The sequence below is a fragment of the Zonotrichia leucophrys genome, chromosome 15 (assembly GCF_028769735.1).
Source record: "Zonotrichia leucophrys gambelii isolate GWCS_2022_RI chromosome 15, RI_Zleu_2.0, whole genome shotgun sequence".
In the NCBI taxonomy this organism is placed as follows: Eukaryota; Metazoa; Chordata; class Aves; order Passeriformes; family Passerellidae; genus Zonotrichia; species Zonotrichia leucophrys.
The window spans coordinates 523718-529717 of NC_088185.1; positions in this window are offsets into that span (position 1 = coordinate 523718).

Below are 6000 nucleotides of genomic sequence, written 5' to 3' on the forward strand. Positions count from 1 at the left end.
TCGGTTGCCAGGAGATGGAGCAGTCCCGGGCAGGAGCAGCACGGTGCCGCCTGTCCCGCCGGGGATAAGGTGAATTTCGGCTCGCCAGGAGAGGGAGCAGTCCAACAAGGAATGGAACTCGGCTGTCCAGCGAAGGGCGCTCGCTCGGGGCTGCGCTGCCTGCGGCTCACACACTCCCCAGTTACCTGCCGTCAGCCCTGAGTTTATTTGTGTTGGTAGCATCTACATTTACCAAATTAATGTATTTTGGGAAATTTCAGATCAATCAGATGCCATACATGGAAACGTGTTGATACATTTAAAGTATTTAAAAGTGCTTCCAATTAAAGCACGTAACACACATGTGTTTAATGCTCTCTATCCCACAGCAATAAAATAAATATCAGTCCTTAGAAATTGTGACTTCTTAAGTGACTAATTCAACTGACCTGGAACTATGAAACAATGAAACACAACCCTTACACTAAGATCTATTAAAACACGTTTTTACTTTGACTACATTAAATGGCTTTATTAAATTATAAATAAAAACCAGCATAAGCTGTTCCTCGCTGCCACGGACGTACAGACCCTGTGTGAGTGGAGCTGAGCGTGGTGCCAGCTGTCACAGCAGTGATGTGACACAGCCTGCTGCAGCCCCACGGCTCAAACCCCGTGAGTGACCCTCCTGCCCAGAGGGACATTCAGCAACCACACAGGGGGAAAAGCTCCTTTTGCTGAGTACTGAGGCTGACCCAATTGCCGTGCTGGGACAGAGAACCGTAACTTGTGTTTTGGGCTTCACAACAGAACCAGCTTTAGCGTTGGGGGGAGGCGGTCTGAAGGGGGAATTCACTGCCCAGCAAGCCTTTCCACGAGCAGCAGGATGTGTAGGTGGCACCAGGGCTCACATGCACCATTTCTGTTTGCCAGTGTGCCTTTGCTTAGAGATTAAATGGCCGTGGTGTGTTTGGAGACACTGACTTCTGGGGACAGAGAGAACATCCCCTAATAAAGAACGTTCCCTAATGAACACTCACCTTTGTGAAACACCGCTCTGACCTTGTGAGGTCATTTACAGTTTTTGAGGTTCCTGCAGTGAACAAGGCTCCTTTTCCTTGTTCTCTGCTATTCCAGGTAGAAGTGGGTGACACTGTTGACATCAATACTTAAATAACAGGAATATCTCTTTTTGTTCCATTTATATTGTCAGTCTGCCCTCAAAGCCAGTTTTCTTGTGCTTACTATGACAGCACAGCAACCCACTCAGGACAGCACAGCAAGCCACTCGGTTCTCCCAGAAGTTAAAAAGCAGAGCTTTCCAACTATGGAAGTGTGGATGTTGCTGCTTAAAGACAGCTGAAATACTTTTAGCACGTTATTTCCATTATTCACATATCAACTGGATAAACATTTAACAAACTCAATGCATACACTTCGATGGGGCATGTTCAGTGCCTTTAAGAGCAGTGATTACTCCTTGCCATGGGCTCTTCACCCACAGTGGCAACTTTTATTGCTCTGTAGCCTGCAGAACTCTCCAGTGGGTCAGAGGTTTAGAGCTGCAGAAACACAATATGCAGATTTTTTTGGCTCAGCAGTATTTTAAGATAAACAGAATATAAAGATGTTGTCAAAGTCATTTGTGTTATGTAAATCATGAGAAAGCAGAATGTGTGTGTTGGAAAGAGTTATGTTTGTTTATTCATTTAAAATATCTGCCTTAATGGTTTTTTGATGCCAAATTCCTTACATTTCACTGCAGAACTTAATTACCTTCAGAAGGGAGTTGTTAAAATACTTAATCAGGCTGGCTACCTACAGCAACTCCTTATTAAAGTGAAAATAAACATCAACAATAAGCACTGTAATTTTTATACGTGGGCTGTCAGACAGGTTATTAGTGCTTAGTGAAAGGCAGGTTCCAGTTTGGTTCAGTCTTTCAGAGCTGCTTTTTTAAGCAATTCCATCCAGTGCAGCCTGGCTGTGCAGTGGCCCTGGAGGGCTGTCACAGCACAGGGGTGTGAAAGGCTGCAGGTCCATCGTGTCCTCAGCCCAGGCTGCTTCACACAAACACCAAGGCAAACAAGGTTTGGGAAATGGCAACTGCTTGCTCTTCATTTCTGTGTTGCCAAAACCCTCCCAAGCTGGACTTCAACACGTCAGAGTGTCACATATGAATTTTTCCCCCAGCTCTTTGGCGTGGACTGTGCTTTGATGTTTGCTTTACCGTGATGCAATTGTTGTTGTCTCCTGTTGCTACAATGAGCCATTTCCCATCCATGTCATCTCCAAAGGGGAAAGGACTGCATGGAAACACAACAAAGAGCACAGAACAAAGGAAAATCAGGGATTTTTCCAGAGGCCCATTTGATGTACAAGTATAAACAGGAAAAAGATGCCTGAGGAGGTAGGAGGCAGGAACTGTACCAGCAGACAGCTGCGTGGTGAGCAGCACTTTGGGCTCCTGAATGGCAAATAAAGGAGAAACTCCAGTGCATACAGGGAGGAAAACACTTCACTGCCTTTAGTGGGATATTGAAGTGTATTAAAATGCCTCACAAGGAAGGCTGAGCTCTTACCTTCGTGTATTTCTTGCAGCACCATGACCAGGTACCACCAACTCTCTTGGTTCCAACCCCAGAGAAGGCACCATCTGCAGACAGAAGAATAAACCCCATTATTTGCTGTGCTGAAGCCAGAGGAATCCCTCAGAACAGCACTCAGTAACCTAGCCAGGTTCTCAGGAGCCCAACGTGGTGCACCTGAATCTCATTAAGCATTTGTTAAGAAATTTTCAAATGGGAGTTTCTCAAAATTAGGCATTGGAATTCATGTTGCTGTGGTTGGTATTAACCAGTTGTGAGTCTGGACCACAGTGCTTTTACATTCTTCATTAGTTTTTCCTGAATGAGAGAGGCACAGTTTAAAGCCTGTGTGGTGTCTGAAATACTGACATGAGCTAACAGCCTTGCTTCTTCCCACTGCAGGTTCTGAGGGCCACATTTCCTTTCCTGGAGTGGAGCTGGGGACAGAGGAGCCAATGTCCCTGCCCTGGCTGGGTGTGGGGACACTGGCAGTGTTTGCATCCCAAAGCACAGCAAAAGGCATGTGACAGAAAGGAGAAAAGATTGCCACTGGGGAGGTAATACACAGCTGCATAAAAAATATCATGGAAGTACTTTCTCTCAAGAAGGGAGAAAATAAAGGTTTCAACTTTGTATTTCTCTGCTATATTAAAAATTCAGATCAGGCCTAGCTGACATTTATTTTGTGTGCAAATCCTGCATGAAGTGAGCAAGAAGTGATTTGGCATAAGCTCTCAATAACAGCTGTATTAGATGGAGAGGTCACAGTACACAGACAGGGACAAGGACTCCAGAAGTTATTACTGTAATTAGATTTGTGAACCATATTCAATAAATAATATTAACTTCTGTAAGGTGTGTATTCTGTAAGATATCCTTTATTACCTGTATTTTTAACTAGCAAGAGGAGATGGAGAGTTGGTGTATGGAGTACGTTAGAATAGAACAGTGTTTTGATTCAGATATTATACAGTAAAATGGGAGTGTTTCAGGAGAGAGGCTAACAAGTATTCTCAAGTTTAGATAGATCGATTTCAGCTCATTTAGCAACTCAGTTTGATCTAATTGTCTTTTTATTGCTGAGAACATTCCTGAATTATGCAGAGAATTTGGGTTATGTGATTTAGTGTTGGATTAAAAAATGTCACAGCTTAACTTTCTTTAAAATAGTGCAGAACTTTGTTCACAGTCAACGAAGTTCATTATTTTTTTGTTCAAAGCCCAGCTGCAGGCCTGGAGCATTTCTCATAAATATCAGGAAGTACCCGAAGCCACAGTCAGGATTAAAGAGTTGATCTGAACCTTAGATCTCAGCTTTAAAGCTGTAATGTACAGTGAATTTGGTTTCATGGTAAAGGAAATGGTAATTGCTGAAGTATGTTTTCTTAAGTTGCAAAATCATTTTTGAAATGTTTTCATGGAAACCTCTGCCAGTGCCGTGCATGAGAATGAGTGGCCTGGTGGCACTGGGGCTGGGCATGGCACAGGGCAGGCTGGTGGCACTGCTGGGACAGGCTGGTGGCACTGCCAGGGCAGGCTGGTGGCACTGCCAGGGCACAGCCAGAGCACTGCCTGAGCCAGGGAACCCTCAGCTTTGGCATTCCCAGAGCTGCTTCTGGAAGATGGCTCGGGTTCTGACAGGCACACAGCCATGACAAGGGCACGAATCAGGGGTGACAGCCGAGTCACAGAAGGCAGAGGGATTCCTCAGGGCAGCAGTACCGTGTGAGCAGAAGCCCTTTGCTGCTGCTGAGGTGTGGGCTGTGGGGCTGGGGAGGGTGGGAGAGCTCAGCCCAGCTCAGCTCAGCCCAGCCAGACACGTTCCTGCACGCCCTGTGCACCTGGCTCCTGCCCCAGCCAAACCACACACCCTCTGCTCTGCTGCCATTATTTCAGCTTCAGCGTTTTGTTGCACCAAGGCAATGCTCTTGCATTTAGGAGGAAAATAAAATCTCAGCACTTGGTTCTCGCTGACCTTTTCCAGAGGAATTTGCCTTTGAGCCTGTACTCCTTCCACCGTGGCTGAACTGACTCCTGTGCTGCTGCTCTGCTCCCCAGGGGATGCAGAGACAATTCAGTGTACTGCTGTACCCCGAAAACGTGGGGGACTCCTGCACCAGGTGTGAGGTGGCACTTCCCAGAGCAGCTGCTGACAGGGGCAGGCACAGGGGCTGTCACCTGCACCACCAGAGACCCTGTGTGCTCAGGGCACAGCCTGTCCCAGCTCCCTGTGTGCTCAGGATACAGCCTGTCCCACAGACCCTGTGTGCTCAGGGCACAGCCTGTCCCAGCTCCCTGTGTGCTCAGGGCACAGCCTGTCCCAGCTCCCTGTGTGCTCAGGGTACAGCCTGTCCCACAGACCCTGTGTGCTCAGGGCACAGCCTGTCCCACAGACCCTGTGTGCTCAGGGCACAGCCCATCCCAGCTCCTGTGAGGGCCCTGGGTTCAGTTCAGGCTCCTGTGAATTAATTCCCTGCTGCAGTGACACCACACCAGGGTGAGCATTTAATGCCTCCCAGACCCACCCTCAGCTCTGTGCCATTCCAGACTGAGGGATGCTCTCAGATCCTGGACAACAGTGTTGGCTTCCTCTGAGGGTTCATTGCTTGCAGAGACTTCACTGCTTTGTGTCCAAGACATTGCAGAGTTCCTGATTTCTCCCTCCTGTATTTGTCAGTCAAGAGTTGAAGTCACATTTGTCATCTGAAGTGAGAACCAGGCGGATGCTGGAATCTCCTGCTCGTGTGCTCTCTATCCTTGAAGGTGCCTCATTTCAAATGCACTCAACTTTTTGGTTATGGATTTCCTCAAGCACTCCAAGTTACTGTTCTGCACTTCTTCAGCACAAAAACTGGCTTGACAAAGCTCCTCAGGCTCTCTGCACCAGAGGCTGCTTAGGAGTCAGTGAGTCTCTCCAGGCTGGATGGATGTGGGCTGTGGGTACCTCCAGGACAATGGGACAAGCTGTGGGAAGCCCCATAAAGAGAGAGAGCAACCAGGAATGAGTGGCAGCCAGAATAAGCTGTAGTCTCAGTTAAAATATTTGCCCACTGACAAGCAAGTTTGGTATGCTCTCAAATTCAGCCCAAGGAAAAGATCCATGGGCTACATGAATTATTCCAATAGGGGCAGTCTGATCTCAGCTATTGCTCATCCTGGACATCTTTTGAGCATGCAGTGCCTTATTTGCATGAGTGGCTTGTGAGCTGAATGCACAGTGAGTCCAGTCAAGAAATCAGCAAGCAGGAGAGGAGAGGGGCCGTGAGCATCAGCTCTGCCTTTGAAAAATCTGCATGCCTGGGATGATCAAAAAGGATGGACAGCCCTGTTTGAAGACAAGAGCTGCAGGGCATTCACTTGAGAGGGGGTTCAAGTGGAGTCCAAGTGGATGACAGTCGGCTCTTGGAGCCCTGAAGAAGGGCAGGAAATCATT